The 18,309-nt window shown below is 34.9% G+C and overlaps 1 pseudogene; it reads left to right on the forward strand.

The window, feature by feature from the left end:
- The first annotated feature begins 11,643 nt into the window (after nt 1-11,643).
- LOC128661254 (gastrula zinc finger protein XlCGF26.1-like) overlaps nt 11,644-18,309 on the forward strand; it is a 104,267-nt pseudogene continuing 97,601 nt past the window's right edge.

Consider the following 18,309-nt stretch of genomic DNA (forward strand, 5'->3'; position numbering starts at 1 on the left):
CTTAAAGATAAACGCCTAGATTACGAGTTTGGCGTTAACCTTAAAAAGCAGCGTTAAGGGGTCCTAACGCTGCTTTTTTAAACGCTCCGCTGGTATTATGAGTCCAGGTAGGTAGAAGGCTCACCGCTCACTTTTTTTCCGCGACTTCCATACCGCAATCCACTTACGTCAATTGCGTTTCCTATCTTTTTAATGGGATTTGCCTAACGCTGGTATTACGAGTCTTGGAAGAATGTGAGCGGTACAGCCTCTACCCTCCAAGACTCCTACCGCATTTAAAAGTCAGTAGTTAAGAGTTTATGGGCTTACGCCGGAATATAAAGCTCTTAACTAAAGTGCTATAAAGTACACTAAACACCCATAAACTACCTATAAACCCCTAAACCGAGGCACCCCCCACATCGCAAACACTATTTTATAAATTTTTAACCCCTAATCTGCCGACCGCGGACATCGCCCACCACCTACGTTATACTTATGAACCCCTAATCTGCTGCCCCTAACATCGCCGACACACCGACATTATATTTTATTAACCCTAATCTGCTTACCCCAACGTCGCTGCAACCTACCTACACTTATTAACCCCTTACGGACATCGCCGCCACTATAATAAATGTATTAACCCCTAAACCGCCGCACTCCCCGCCTCGCAAACACTATAATAAATTTTATTAACCCCTAATCTGCCCTCCCTAACATCGCCACCACCTACCTACAATTATTAACCCCTAATCTGCTGCCCCCCAAAGTCTAACCCTAACCTTAACACCCCCCTAAGTTAAATATAATTTAAATAAATCTAAATAAAATTACTATAATTAAATACATTAATCCTAAATACTTACCTATAAAATAAACCCTAATATAGCTACAATATAACTAATAATTACTTTATAGCTATTTTAGTTTTATATATATTTTACAGGCAACTTTGTATGTATTTTAACTAGGTACAATAGCTATTAAATAGTTAATAACTACCTAGTTAAAATAATACAAAATTAACTGTATAAATAAATCCTAACCTAAGTTACAAATACACCTAACACTACACTATCAATAAATTAATTAAATAAATTAACTACAATTATCTAAACTAAAATACAATTAAATAAACTAAACTAAATTACAAAAAAACAAACACTAAATTGCAAAAAATAAAAAATTACAAGAATTTTAATCTAATTACACCTAATCTAAGACCCATAATAAAATAAAAGCCCCCCAAAATAAGAAAATTCCCTACCCTATACTAAATTACAAAAGTAATCAGCTCTTTTACCAGCCCTTAAAGGGCTTTTTGCGGGGCATTGCCCCAAAGTAATCAGCTCTTTTACCTGTAAAAAAATACAAGACCCCCCAACATTAAAACCCACCACCCACACACCCCTACTCTAAAAACCCACCCAATCCCCCCTTAAAAAAAACTAACACTAACCCCCTGAAGATCACCCTACCTTGAGCCGTGTTCACCCCAGCCGGGCAGGAATTCTTCATCCAATACGGGCGATGTGTTCCTCCATCCGGCAGAAGTCTTCATCCAAGGGGGGCAGAAGAGGTCCCTCCCATCCGGCAGAAGTCTTCATCCAAGCAGGGCAGAAGAGATCCTCCATCCGGCAAAAGTCTTCATCCATCCGCGGCTCCATCTTCAAGACCTCTGACACGGAACATCCTCCTCAGCCGACAGACTAACAACGAATGAAGATTCCTTTAAATGACATCATCCAAGATGGCGTTCCTCGAATTCCGATTGGCTGATAGGATTCTATCAGCCAATCGGAATTAAGGTAGGAAAATCTGATTGGCTGATTCAATCAGCCAATCGGATTGAAGTTCAATCCCGATTGGCTGATCCAATCAGCAAATCGGATTGACCTCACATTCTATTGGCTGTTCCGATCAGCCAATAGAATGCGAGGTCAATCCGATTGGCTGATTGAATCAGCCAATCAGATTTTTTCTACCTTAATTCCGATTGGCTGATAGAATCCTATCAGCCAATCGGAATTTGAGGGACGCCATCTTGGATGACGTCATTTAAAGGAAACTTCATTCGTCGTTAGTCCTGTCGGCTGAGGAGGATGTTCCGCGTCGGAGGTCTTGAAGATGGAGCCGCCGGATGAATGAAGACTTCTGCCGGATGGAGGACCTCTTCTGCCCGCTTGGATGAAGACTTCTGCCGGATGGAGGACCTCTTCTGCCCCGCTTGGATGAAGACTTCTCCCGGATGGAGGGACCACATGCACGGATTGGATGAAGAATTTGGCCCAGCTGGGTGAACACGGCTTAAGGTAGGGTGATCTTCAGGGGGTTATTGTTAGTTTTTTTTTAAAGGGGGATCGGGTGGGTTTTAGAGTAGGGGTGTGTGGGTGGTGGGTGTTAATGTTGGGGGGGTCTTGTATTTTTTTTACAGGTAAAAGAGCTGATTACTTTGGGGCAATGCCCCGCAAAAAGCCCTTTTAAGGCTGGTAAAAGAGCTGATTACTTTTGTAATTCAGTATAGGGTAGGGAATTTTCTTATTTTGGGGGGCTTTTTTATTTTATTATGGGGCTTAGATTAGGTGTAATTAGATTAAAATTCATGTAATATTTTTTTATTTTTTGTAATTTAGTGGGGTTTTTTGTAATATAGTTTAGTTTATTTAATTGTATTTTAGTTTAGATAATTGTAGTTAATTTATTTAATTAATTTATTGATAGTGTAGTGTTAGGTGTATTTGTAACTTAGGTTTAGGATTTATTTTACAGGTAATTTTGTAATTATTTAACTAGGTAGCCTATTAAATAGTTATTAACTATTTAATAGCTATTGTACCTAGTTAAAATAAATACAAAGTTGCCTGTAAAATAAATATAAATTCCTAAAATAGCTACAATGTAATATTAGTTATATTGTAGCTATGTCTAGGTTTATTTTATAGGTAAGTATTTAGTTTTAAATAGGATTAATGTATTTAATTATAGTAATTTTTATTTAGATTTATTTAATTATATTTAATTTAGGGGGGGTTAGGGTTAGACTTAGGTTTAGGGGTTAATACTTTATATATTAGTGGTGATGTTGGGGGCGCAGATTAGGGTTAATAATTGTAGGTAGGTGGCGGCGATGTTAGGGAGGGCAGATTAGGGGTTTAATACAATTTATTATAGTGTTTGCGAGCAGGATGTGCGGCGGTTTAGGGGTTAATACATTTATTATAGTGGCCGGCGATGTCCGGTCCGTCGGCAGATTAGGGGTTAATAATTGTAGATAGGTGGTCGCGACGTTGGGGGCTGAAGATTAGGGGTTAATAAATATAATGACAAAAGATTTCACCTTAAGCGATTAAGTAAATCTGCCACCCAATGCGCCACAATATTAGGTTAAAATGTAACATTTATTGAACAAAAGCGGATAAAAGTTCATGTAGCATAGTACACTTGTATAACAAATATCCAAGCTAGTGAACCAGTTAGCATGATATTCACCTCTCCAAACATGTTTGGTGCCTGAATCAAAACTTTGTCAGGGATAGCGTTTAACACTAATTGGTGCAGTTTAAAAATATGTTGTAAGCCTATCATGTATAGCTAAGATCTCTGAGCCTATGTACTCATGTGTTGTTTACTCATCATAGGCTTTGTTTTAGTGATATAGATTGCTTTATTCATTAGGCTTCTACCATGTATTAAAATTTCACATTAACATCACATGTTAACTCCTATACAAGTAGGTGAAAATTTAGATGAAAAAGTGAGACCTAAGTAAGCGATTCTTATCTAGGGTTTTATGCAATAGTACTCAGTTCTGTGGATCACCTTGTTATCATTGTGAGTCTGCAAATGCACCGGCAATTCTGCCGCAGCATATAAGTGACAATCACAATTGTATATATGCATATAAATATCTGCAAAACGCACATGTGCCCATTATCATAAAGGCAGACCTATGTGATAGTATTTTACTTTAATTGATGTAAGGTAATTAAGGCAAAAAGAGTATTTATTTTAGTTTTAAATTAATTTTGAAATTGTCATTATGGTATACGAGATATAAAAGCTATGTGTTTGTATATTTACCCAAACACAACATTCTATACGAGGTTATTCAACATACTTGCACTTAAAGACATTGCAACCCAATTACTCAGAATCACGACAGCAGTGCACAAACATACTAGCCCTCAGAGCCTTATACATGTACTGATAAAGGCATTAGTAAGGGCTGAATATATATCAGACATATCTCTAAATCTTTGTGTTGTTAATAAATATAACTGTAGGTGTCGGCGATGTTAGGGGCAGCAGATAGGGGGTTCATAGTTATACGTAGGTGGTTGGCGGTGTCCGGAGTGGCAGATAGGGGGTTAATAGTATAATGCAGATGTCAGCGATGTTGGGGTCGGCAGATTAGGGGTTAATAAGTGTAAGATTAGGGGGTTTAGACCTCTGGGTTCATGTTAGGGTGTTAGGTGTAGACATAAAAAGTATTTTACCATAGGAAACAATGGGGCTGCGTTAGGAGCTGAATGCTGCTTTTTTGCAGGTGTTAGTTTTTTTTCAGTCAGCTCAACCCCATTGTATCCTATGGGGAAATCGTGCATGAGCAAGTTTTTCCAGCTTACCGCTACCGTAAGCAACGTTGGTATTACAGTGAGAAGTGGAGCTAAATTTTGCTAAACGCTCACTTTTCTGAGGCTAACACTGCCATTCAGAAAACTTGTAATACCAGCATTGTTTAAAGTAAGCGCCAGACAAAAAAGGAGCGTTAGCTCCGCAAGTTTTTACCGACAAAACTCGTAATCTAGCAGATAATGTTTTAAAATTGTATATCAACTCTGCTTCACTATATAATAAGTCCTGTTCATAATCCCCTCCTCTCCAATTTTTCTTAACTAATTTTAAACCCCAAAATTTTAATCCAACTGTACTTTGGTTATGTTTTTCTTTAAAATGCTTTGATAATAGGTGTCCTTCGAATCCATTTTTAATATTATTTAAATGCTCACAGATTCTATCTTTTAGGGGTCTACTCATTTGTCCTAAATACTGTTTTAAACATGGACATTGTATCAAATAAATGACCCCTCTATCTCTACATCTAATTATCTGTTTTATCGTATATTCTTTTAAGTTACAGTAGATTTAACTTCTTTTGTTTTACAAATATATTTACAAGCAATACACAAATGACATGGATAGAATCCAATCAAACTTATTTTATATAAATCCATCTGTTTTTTGTTATCTTTTTGTTTAAACTCACTAGGACATAATATATTTTTAAAATTCATAGCTTTTTAAAAAATTAATTGAGGTCTATCATTTAAATCTTTCCCTATAATAGGTTCAATTTTTAAAATATTCCAATGCTTATTTAAAATTTTATTAATTGTATTATGCTGATTATTATATGTAGTAATGAATGGTACCATTAAATTTGCTTTATCTGTATTTACTTTTTTTCTCTTTATTAAAATTTCTTTCTGTGTTATTTTTCCTATATCAGATTTTACTTTTACAATTTCTTCCCTATTATACCCTCTCTCTAAAAATCTTTCTTCCAATATCTTTGCCTGTTCTTCGTAATCTTCATGGTTAGTACAATTTTTCTTAATTCTTAAAAACTGCCCTTTCTGTATATTTTCCTTCCATTTTGTATGGTAGCAGCTTTCAGCATGTATAGAATTATTTGTATTTACTTTTTTTAAATAGTTTTTAGTAATAATTTTCTTATCTTTTCTTATTGTTTTAATATCTAAAAATTGTAATTGGGTGGTACTAATTTCATGGGTAAATATTAAACCATAATTATTAATATTAAGATCTTCTATAAAAAGTAATAAAAGTTCTAATTCTCCTTTCCAAATAAATATCATATCATCTATATATCTCTTGTATAGCACAAGGTTTGCCTCCCAGTTATGTGACAGTACAAACTGATCTTCAAATACTCCCATATATAAGTTTGCATAACTGGGGGCAAGATCTAGTGAAAAAAAGATTTAGAAAAAGTACATTCTCATTTTAAAAACAATATGAAACAAAATTTGACTAGGCAAGAGAATAAAATTCTAAAAGATCTGAGTAATAATAGAAATTTGACTATCAAATTGGCTGATAAGAGTGGAGGAATAGTAGTTTTAAAATCCAAGGACTACATTAAAGAAGCAGAAAGGATTTTAGGAGACAAAGATACAAAATGCTGAGAAGTAATCTAAAAAAAAAAAAAAAAAAAAAAAAGATAATAGAACTGTTAAAGGATGCAAGAAAAAATAATTTAATCACACAAAATGAATATCAATTTCTAATAATAAAATACCCTAAGACTCCAGTTTTCTATTATTTACCAAAATTGCATAAAGATAAAAAAAATCCCCATGGTCGACCAATAATCTCTGGGATATATTCTGTAACTTCGAACCTATCCCATTATGTAGATTCATACCTTCAGGATTATGTAAAAGAATTACCTGCCTATCTAAAAGATTTGACTGAACTGTTGAAATTATTAAAGGAAATAAAATGGGAAGATTATATTTTAGTAAATTGTGATGTTTCATCCCTATACACAGTCATTGATCATGACTTAGGCTTAAAAGCAATTCAATACTATTTAAATAAAGATAAAAAATATGTCTCACACTCAAGCTAGTTTTTTATTAAACTTTATAGACTTTATTTTAAAAAATAATTCTTTTTAATTTAATGGTAAAATATATCTACAGCAGAAAGGTACAGCAATAGGCACAAGGTTTGCCCCCAGTTATGCAAACTTATATATGGGAGTATTTGAAGATCAGTTTGTACTTCATGGGTAAAGAGATATATAGATGATATATTTATTTGGAATTAGAACTTTTATTACTTTTTATAGAAGCTCTTAATATTAATAATTATGGTTTAAAATTTACCCATGAAATTAGTACCACCCAATTACCATTTTTAGATAATTTAATAGAAATTAAAGATAAGAAAATTATTACTAAAAACTATTTAAAAAAAGTAAATAGAAATAATTATATACATGCTGACAGCTGCCACCATAAAAAATGGAAGCTAAATATCCCAAAACGGCAGTTTTTAAGAATTAAGAAAAATTGTACTAACCATGAAGATTACGAAGAACAGGCAAAGATATTGGAAGAAAGATTTTTGGAGAGAGGGTATAATAGGGAAGAAATTGTAAAAGTAAAATCTGATATAGGAAAAATAACAAAGAAAGAAATTTTAATAAAGAAAAGCTAAATACAGATAAAGTGAACTAAATGGTACCATTCATTACTACATATAATCAGCATAATACAATTAATAAAATTTTAAATAAACATTGGAATATTTTAAAAATGGACCCTATTATAGGGAAAGATTTAAATGATAGACCTCAATGAATTTTTTAAAAAGCTATGAATTTTTAAAATATATTATGTCCTAGTGAGTTTAAACAAAAAGCTAACAAAAAACAGATGGATTTATATAAAAGAAGTTTGATTGGATTCTATCCATGTCATTTGTGTATTGCTTGTAAATATAGTTCTAAAACAAAAGAAGTTAAATCTACTGTAACTTTAAAAGAATATACAATAAAACAGATGATTAGATGTAAAGATAGAGGGGTCATTTATTTGATACAATGTCCATGTTTAAAACAGTATTTAGGACAAACGAGTAGACCCCTAAAAGATAGAATCTGTGAACATTCAAATAATATTAAAAATGGATTCGAAGGACACATATTATCAAAGCATTAAAAGAAAAACATAACCAAAGTACAGTTGGATTAAAATTTTGGGGTTTAAAATTAGTTAAGAAAAATTGGAGAGGAGGGGATTATGAACAGGACTTATTATATAGTGAAGCAGAGTTGATATACAATGTTAAAACATTATATCCTTTAGGACTAAATGCTGAACTTGACTTAAATCCCCCGATACATATAAAATAATTTATTAATTTTTTTTAAATATGATTGATATTTCTAAGAAATTTATAAGAAATAATGCTTTTATGGATTTTTTTATTGTATATTTTATATTTTTAATAAAGGTCTTTTAAGAATGTTATTTATTGCTAAAATGTGTAAATATAGTTCAAATATTCATATAAACTGTGGTAAAATCTCTTTAGAAAAATTTCTTTAGAAAGATCCCTTTAAGAAATTTCCCTTTAAGAAGGTTGAAAAAGAAATATACTTATAAAGATCACCTTAATGAATACCCCTTTAAGAAAACAAATGCAATTAAGGATTGATTGAAAGACTATAAAAGGCAGGACTAACTCACGGTATACATCTTGAAAAAGGTTCATAACGAGCTGAAACGCGTTGATCATATACTATGAGAAGCTTTTGAAAATAAAAGCAATAAGAAGCAGCCATATGGAAGAAAAAAACAAACCAGGATCATCTGAAAACGGGCATTAGGATTAGAAGTGCCGTGACAGTTTCCGGATATCTAAGGAGGTGCAGGAAAAAGTACATAGGCTCTGTGTGAACCCTGCAGCACCGAGGTGGATCGTGGAGCCTGGAGACACATGATAAGTGAGAGATCTGTGTCATCAGAAGGCAATCTTTGGAGATCTGAAACACTTTTGGGGCATAAGCAGGAGTAAGAGCGACAGGGTGAGCACCTATAAAGAAAACTGATTGACGGTTACACTAACCAAGGAATCATCGAAAAAAGAAAAACAGATAAGTGTGAAAAGATTAAAATAAACAAGGATCAGCACAATATTAGTTTTGAAACTTTTCCGCAACATTAAGAAGATTTTTTAACATTGTGTATATTTAATTGCCAAAAACCGTGACAATTTGAATTTAAGGGTAACAGAGTTTGAGGCATATTATTGGCCAGTGAAAACCACTTGTCTGGCAAAAGAAACAAAGTTGTTTTGGGCTTTTTCAATAAGCTGCAATAGGACTGTTTAATAAGACAAGCACATATATTCATCTTGATTGATTTTATTAGAAGATATGTTATGTCTTTTGTATTATAAGTGTGAATAAGTACAGAGTGCGCACTCTTTTAATATTGTATGTAATACATTTTATGTCTTTAGCCGTTTGAGTGCTCCTCTCTCTATATTTTTTTATACAGATATTGTAAGTACTGTAATAAAGGTACAGTGTTTTAGAGGAGCTTGACATAAATTGCCTTTATCGTTTATATTTTTCATATATTTTTTTATAGTTTAATTATATAGTCTGTGTTGTGTGATTATTTTATTAGGTTTATAATGCTGTTTAGCATTTTAAAGTGTTTATTTCAAAGCTTTAAAAATAATGTATTAGGTGTTACTTCTGACAATTATGAGAGGGCCTGGAACCTAACTCCCTCACTTCCCATTGACTGGGTTTCAATTTACAACAGTTTCTATTTACAAACATTCCTTCTGGAACCTAACCCCGGCCTAAACTGGGCTACCTGTATTGTTTTTTCTTTCCCTCCCTATCATCTGTGTCCTCTATCTTGGGTATTGGTTTCCCAATTGGTTCCCAACAGTAATTACAGATCAACCCATGGACTCGCCACATTTTGAAGAAATACATTTCTCAGATAAGCATAAATTTTGTTTTTAAAAAAAAAAAAAAAAAAAACATTTTGGGTGTTTACTGTCCCTTTATGGATCCTCACCAGTTCTACTATTTCCCTGGTGGAATTCTATAAAGCCACTTTTACCCTGAAAACAGAGTCTCGCTAAGGGGCGTATACTGCAATTTTATATGGGGAAGAGATATACATTATAAACTGCAAAACTAAATGAATCATTTATAAATCATAGAAAATAAATTATTGAAGCATTCACACACAAATGCACAGGAAAAAAATTGTATTTGTATATGTTATATGTTAAGGCGCGTCAAAAATCAGAACAAAATTATTCAGCAGAAATTGTATTTTATCGAAAACGTACAACTTGTATGTAAATGACACAGGAATGAATCGTATTAACTATGCACAGCGTAAATCATATCAGAAAAAGAAAGCGAATAGTCTCAGAGTAAAAATAAGAGAGCCTCTGGGGAGCTGTTACTTTGCGCAACTAGCAGGGTGTATGGGTAGGAGAGCTCAGAAAAAACTATTTCCAGAAAACAAGCCGAGGCTTAATAACATCAACCCACACAAATTTATTATAGCGCACAAGTACATATACGGTAAAATTGCATGTAGAAGTGATATCCTTTGTAGAAAAAGCAAGCATAGTAATAATAACAGCACAATAGGGTCTTGTGAATAGCTTATTGAGAGTTACTCAGTGCGGTAATCCTTGCAGCTTTATCAGCTGATGGTCAATAACTCACCCCAGCTGATTGCAAACATACCGTCTCCTGCTACATCTGTGTCCCAAGCTGTATAGCAAGCAATATAAACAATACAAGGACGTGGTAATAGTATACCGTATTACTTCAGTGCTGCTTCTCTGTGTGGGTGGGATCCAACCTTATTGGCTTGTTATGTGCACTCGTTAAACTGTATTACTCCTATACACTCTCCACCCGGCTCCTCACTTGAAACACAATGCCTCCTCTGCTGGAAAGATGTCACAGGCCTCCAATGGCCCCAAGTGATCCCGGTGTGCTGGGCAAGGAGAGGAATCCTTGTACTCCATAAGTAATTAAACAAAAATAGAAATCCCAGCTCAGTCAGGAATGATCAGATGAAATGACTTGTAGAAAGAGATCTTAGAAAGTAAAAAACAAGTCCTTTATTATTCATGAGTAAACTCATACATTACAAATCTGCAGGAAGCATCTGACCGGTTTCGGCTAGAGTAGCCGTAGTCCTAGATGTGATTGTAGTTCCACCTGTGCACCTTTTATGCACAGAGATACCTCCCATGGGAGTGTTTAAAACAAAATGGATAGCGGATTTTAAAAGGTACAGACTCATGTGTATAACAAAACAGTATCATAAGCAAATAAATACTGCTAACACATTATTCGCATAATAACTATACAAGGCAATAGTCAAATGTACAATTATAGCTATATGGTTTATAAATGTATATATGAGAGACTTTGGACAAAACTGGAACAGATATTCAATCTGCCATACTTTCCTACTATCGTAAACTGAATAAATAGTGTTTAAACACATAGTAGAAATGTGACATCAGAGCGATTAGATATATTAAAAATTAGAGAACAATATATATATATATAATATATATATATATATATATATATGAAATATCTAAAAGAAACTCATGAAATAGCAACTTATAAAATCTATCTAGTGTGATTATATTTAACCAAACTATATATGTTCATCGTTTATTTCCTTTTTTATCGTAAACTAGAATGGTTAAACACATGGTAGAAATGTAACATGAGAGCAATTTTTATAGATCAAAAAGGAGGGATCTAGGGAAGAGAGATATAAATAAATATATCTCTAAAAGATGAAAATAGCGACTAATGGTGATAATAGCTTAAAAAGTCTATCTAGTGAAGTCATGTTTAGCCTATTATATTGCACCTACTGTCAAATTGATAAATTATAGTAGGTACTAGTATGTTGCAGACCACTACTACTTCAGGATCTATCTATGCCAGTAATTTATTATATCAAATTCTGAGTTGAAACCCCCAGGTAGGAGGCTACCGAGCTTGTGTATCCAATATATTTTTTGTCTTAAGAGTATTTGCAGTTTGTCACCACCATGGCGAGGTGTGGTAATTTGCTCGATAGCCTGCCACCTGAGGGAGCCAACTTCTCCATCATGAATTTCAAGAAAATGTCTGGCCAGCGCAGATACAGCTCTTTCCTGGGATACATAGGACAAATGCTCCCTTATACGTTTGCCTACTTTACGAGTGGTTTGACCAACATACTGCCTGTGGCATTGTACACACTCAATCAAGTATATAACATACTTGTTGCCACTTTTGATACAACCTTTGGTGTAGTAGCTGAAGTGAAGGTTTTTGACACATGCATATGATCGCAAGATTTGCAAGATCTTTTACCGCATTTGTAAGTACCCTTCACTTTAAGCCAGGAGCTACCACTATCCTGTTTCGGCAGTAGGCTTGGTGAGAGCATATTTCCTAATGATAAGTTGCGCTTATATACAAAGTTGCAAAGTTGATGGTCTTCCATAGAACCTTATCTCCTCGTAAGATAGGGAGATTTCTTTTGACTATTTGGCAAACCTGATGATATTGATTAGAATATGCCGTAATTAAAGTGGGTTTAGACCTATCATGTGTTTGTGGTTTTGTATCTACTATTTTAGGTTCAAAAAGTTTCTGTCTTTCAATTTGATTTACTTCCCAATAGGCTTTATTTATGATTGTTTTAGGGTAACCCCTAGCTCTAAGTCTTTTCTGGAGATCCTTACTTTCAGTTTGAAAATCTTTCTCCAAAGAGCAATTGCGTTTAATTCTCAAAAACTGACTTTTAGCTATACTTCTAAATACATGTCCGGGGTGACTACTAGTAGTAGAGTATTGCCGGAAATTGGTTTCCTGTAAAGGGAGGAAGAAACCCTGTTGAGGTTACTGTCTGCAGTCAAAGTTATATCCAAATAATTGATGTGGTTCTGGTTCCATTCAAAAGTGAACCTCAGTCCCACTTCATTGTTATTGAGATATTCCACTAGTTCAACTGCTAGCAGGTGATCAGCTGGCCACACAAGAAGGTCATCTATGTATCTCACATATTTTACAAAATGTTGAGTGAATCGATTAGTACCTCCAAAGACGTGGAAACGCTCCCACCAGCCCATAAATAGGTTTGAGTATGATGGGGCAAACTTGGCTCCCATAGCGGTAGAGTATTGCCGGAAATTGGTTTCCTGTAAAGGGACGAAGAAACTCTGTTGAGGTTACTGTCTGCAGACAAAGTTATATCCAAATATTTGATGTGGTTCTGGTTCTATTCAAAAGTGAACCTCAGACCCACTTCATTGTTATTGAGATATTCCACTAGTTCAACTGCTTGCTGGTGATCAGCTGACCACACCACAAGAAGGTCATCTATGTATCTCACATATTTTACAAAATGTTGAGTGAATCGATTAGTACCTCCAAAGACATGGAAACGCTCCCACCAGCCCATAAATAGGTTCGCGTATGATGGGGCAAACTTGGCTCCCATAGCGGTTCCACATCTTTGGAGGTAAAATACATCTGAGAACATAAAAAAGTTGTGGTTTAGTAAAAACTCAACTGCTCTAATGACAAACTTCCTATGTTCAACAGACAGATAAGTGTACCTGTCCAGGAAGAAAGACACTGCCTGTAATCCAAATGTATGTGGTATAGAGGAATACAAAGCCACCACATCAATGGTGATCCAAGTATACCCTGGTTCCCAGACAGTGCCCTCCAATCTGGACAGTACATGTGAAGTATCCCTTACATAGCTTGGCAAGGACTGAACAAGGGGTTGTAGGAATTGGTCCACCCATTTGGACAAAGGCTCCAAGAGTGAACCAATACCCGCCACTATGGGCCTACCTTGTACATTAGTGACACTTTTGTGGACCTTCGGAAGATGGTGAAAAATGGGCACTATCGGATTATCGACCATAAGACAATCAAATGTCTGTATGTCTAAAATGCCCATTTCTACACCATCATCCAATAAGTCTTTTAGTGTCTCTGTGGATTGTATGGTAGGATCTCTGGGCAAGATAGTATAGGCCTCAGCATTATTCAATTGTCTGAGAGCCTCATTGTTGTACATATCGATATCTAACACCACCACGCTTCCGCCTTTATCAGATTGGCGGATTACAATTTCTTTGTTGTTTTGAAGATTAATTAGTGCTTCTCTCTCAGGTCGTGATAGATTAGAAGGATTCCTTGAATCCGACTTTGCCAATTCAGTCAGATCCTCTACCACCCTCTTATGAAATACTTCCAAACTTTTTCCCCTAGATTGTATAGGATAAATGTTGGATTTAGATCTCATGGGAGTAGGTATAGGTCTGATCGAATTGGAGACTGGGGTATCATCATAAGATAGATCTTCTAGATCCATCAGAGTTCATACATCACTAAAGGGCATATCAACCTGTTGTACCCCTTGTTTGTTGGTATGTCCACTGTTAGCCATCTCATTTTCTGAGCCAGAGAAAAACCTCCTCAGCGTAAGATCCCTTACTAACTTATTAACGTCCAAAATAGTTTGGAATAAGTCGAAATTACGTGAGGGAACAAAACTCATGCCATAACTCAGGATCTTCTTCTCTGGACCAGACAATTGATAAGATGATAGATTGATCACAGTATAATCTTCTATTGGTATTTGTGTCCCTGCACATTCCGGTTGTCCCTCACAGGATATCTCTGTTGTTGTGTATTTACAGATACCTCCTTCTGTCCATGTCCTCTCCTCCCTCCTCCTCTCGGTCGTCTCGGGGCCCACTGAAAAACCTGGGTGGAAGGTTCTAATTCATTTGTCACACATTCCCTAGAAAGAGTGTTTGGGAATAGTGTGTATGCCCTATTCTCTGACGTCCCCCTCTTTTAGGTGTCGCCCCTGTATTCTTAGGGTCTTTCAGAATACTATATTTTTAACTTCACTCAATTTCATAAATTTTGCCTCTACAGTAATAAAAATCAATTCTTTTTTATCACTTAAAGGGACACTAAACCCCCCAAAAAAGTTATCAGTAATCTCAAAATGAATAAATTTTATAGCAGTTTGTAATTTACATTCCGTTTCAAATTTCTACCATTTAGTAGTAATCATATTCTTAAAATTAGCCGATTTCCAAACCCACCGCCGGGTATGCTTTGCCCTAGGCGAATCCACACTGATAACCCAGGTTATGAAAATGGCGGAAGATTGCTGCAATGCGCATGCGCTACCTTCCACCGCCGGATATGCGTTGCCTTAGGTGAATACACAGATAACCCAGGTTCTGAAAAAGGGCGAAAGATTGCCGCAATGCGCATGCGCTAGCCTTCTAAACCGTCATCCTTTACGTCACTTGCGAGATTCCATTGACATTATGTTGGTAATCTCGGCATCAAGGGCTGGATATGCGTTTGTGCGAGGTACACGATCGGAGTACGCATGCGCAGTGGGAAAAATTTATTACATAATCATATGCATAAAATCGGCATCTGATTGTAGATTGCTTTTCCGCTATTACAGCCCATATTTGAGGGTTGGATTGAGTGAGGTAATCATTGAAAATAAAAATGATATTTTAAAATGTATTGCTGCTTTGTTGGAGTGTAAAAGTATTTGATTAATGATATGATATTGATTGCTATGTGAAATTTGTATTCCGGTTCTACAAAAAAAAAAAAAGTTTTGGAATCCTTTAAATCAATCAACACATAGAAGATTAATCACTCTTTTAATCAGGGAAATAAAACATAACAAATAAAAATAAAATAATAAATTTAATAATTTAAAATAAAAAATAGCAAACAAAGAATAAAAAATAAAAAAAAAAAACAATTATTTTGCTTTCCACAGCAACAGTACAATCAAGCATATTCTAAGCATTCAATCATAGTACACAACTCAAGATCATTTGTATGGTTCAGTATACTTATATTCACATACACACAGTTTATATTAATTTGTTTACATCGACAAGCAAATATGTACATTTTCTGCATATAGTGTCAACGTATGACATATGCATTTATATTCAGAATGATAAACGCATTACCTTGTAAAAAGACGCACTTTGTTTTTTGTTTTCTGTTTACATCAGCAATGAATAACCAATCAATTCCCCATGATGTCACCTAAGTGGGTGGGAACTTACCTCAGAGCATCATAAATAGAGGCAAAAAACACGACACCTATTGATACCCTTTGAAAAAGCCGTGCTAGACGGCGAAACATGTTAGGGATGTGTTGAGGAGTGAATGCATACTCCTAAGCTTTTAACTGCCACCTAAACCATGCGTTGCTATCTATCGCAATAGCAATTATTGTATATGTTGCACGAACAGTTATGCTAATTATTTTGCTTTCAACTCAGAGGGTCATTTGAGAAATTCAATCTAATGATTATTTGATAATCCTAATAGTAAACCGTTGCCAACCCCACACGGAAGTGTGTGTGTTTGGAACCGGATGAGGTAAAAAAAACATATTTACTATTTTGGTTGTTTGTATTAATATACCTATATTAAGTCATACTCTCAACCACATACGTGGAAGATACATAACTCTAACAATATCGCTGATACATAAATAAAATCTTATGACCGATATTTCTAAGATACAAAGTAATTCTTGCGATTGATATTCTCAACATGCTTTGCTTATGTACCCGCATCACTGATATTTTTCAGTAAACACAGAAATAACAAACAATAATTATCACTACCTAACCAAGCAAAGGTTGAAAATAAATTACCTTTAGAACAGTCGTATATAATTCAAATATCTTTGCAAAGTGCTATATGCTTTGATTCTGAACATTTTGTGATAAACCATCCCGCAATTATTTCACAAAATTGGACTCTCATGGGAAAATAATGTAACAAATGACTTTATATATCTTTGCAAAGTAAAAACACACAGTTGTTAACTCTATTTTCTAGAGCTTTATAACGTTTAACACTATTGCAAAGAGCTATACGCTCTGACATTTGGTCACTATTTCACAGCAGTGTGATTCGTATTACGTATTATATACGTATTACTATTGTTAATACAATCCAACAAAACCATATGTTCCAATATTAAAGGGACCCTAAACACCTTCTGTTTTCATTTAATTATTATTATTTTTTAATCATTTTGTTTTAGTTTTAAACATTATTTGTTTCTCCATATTTGTATCTTGCTTCTGCTCAATTATCTTTTATTTTCAATTTTACCACTAAACCACCGCCTACTGAATGCGGTGGTAGCCGCCATATTGTAACGCGCGTTGTATGGGATAGTATGCAGACTCGCTGTGCACTCCCTTCTTTACTTCCGCTCATGCACATACAAATAAAGCAACGTCTTAGCCGCTTCTATGAAGCTCGTTTTCATTAACTTTGTGAACGAGCTTCATAGATTTAGTTGTCAAAGGCAGACGTTTTCAGTGAATGAACAGCTGTGTTACTCTATTTTGCAATAATCCTTATACTACGAGTGAAAGAGGCATCGCACAACAAACTGCTCAGGGAGACAGCTGCTGTCTCATAAATATACTCTGTTTTCTTTTACCCCTCTGTTATCTCTACAAGCTCCTGGAGTCCCGCTCAAGCTAGCTATACCTTTTCTGAGTTTATTGAAAATCTTATGCAGCTGACGCTCTGTGATGTGACAGCATCAGTGGTTTGTTTATTTACCAGGCATTCTGAAGATCCTGAAATATAGCATAGTGAATGCTTTATTTGTTTTGTTTTTTACGAGAATGGAGCGGTCAGCCATAGTGTTCTGTTTTATGCACATCAATTTCTAATGACGATCAGGCAGCCAAGCTTCAAATCACCCTTCTGTTTCTTCTTTGACGTTTGAAAGTTACTTATTTTCTTTTGTTCTGGGATCGATCCTACCTTTATCTGTTAGCATTATGTTTTCATTCTGCTTTTACCAATCGCATCATCTAAGTCAATATTGTTTGTCTAATTTGGGTTGCTTTTATTTGTTATATATATATATATATATATATATATATATATATATACATATATACATATATAACAAATAAAAGCAACCCAAATTAGACAAACAATATTGACTTAGATGATGCGATTGGTAAAAGCAGAATGAAAACATAATGCTAACAGATAAAGGTAGGATCGATCCCAGAACAAAAGAAAATAAGTAACTTTCAAACGTCAAAGAAGAAACAGAAGGGTGATTTGAAGCTTGGCTGCCTGATCGTCATTAGAAATTGATGTGCATAAAACAGAACACTATGGCTGACCGCTCCATACTCGTAAAAAACAAAACAAATAAAGCATTCACTATGCTATATTTCAGGATCTTCAGAATGCCTGGTAAATAAACAAACCACTGATGCTGTCACATCACAGAGCGTCAGCTGCATAAGATTTACAATAAACTCAGAAAAGGTATAGCTAGCTTGAGCGGGACTCCGGGAGCTTGTAGAGATAACAGAGGGGTAAAAGAAAACAGAGTATATTTATGAGACAGCAGCTGTCTCCCTGAGCAGTGTGTTGTGCGATCCCTCTTTCACTCGTAGTACAAGGATTATTCCAAAATAGGAGTTAATTATTTATTTATTTTTTAAATTATAATTAATTATTAGCTTTCAAGGGTGTTAGCAATAGAGGCCAGTTCAAAGGATATTATTTAGGGACAAAACTAAGATAATCGCTGCAAACTTTATAGCAGCAATAGTTTTAGTTATGCTGTGCTGTGCGCGCTCACAGCAATAAGCAGA

This window comes from Bombina bombina, chromosome 5, assembly GCF_027579735.1.
Source record: "Bombina bombina isolate aBomBom1 chromosome 5, aBomBom1.pri, whole genome shotgun sequence".
NCBI lineage: Eukaryota > Metazoa > Chordata > Amphibia > Anura > Bombinatoridae > Bombina > Bombina bombina.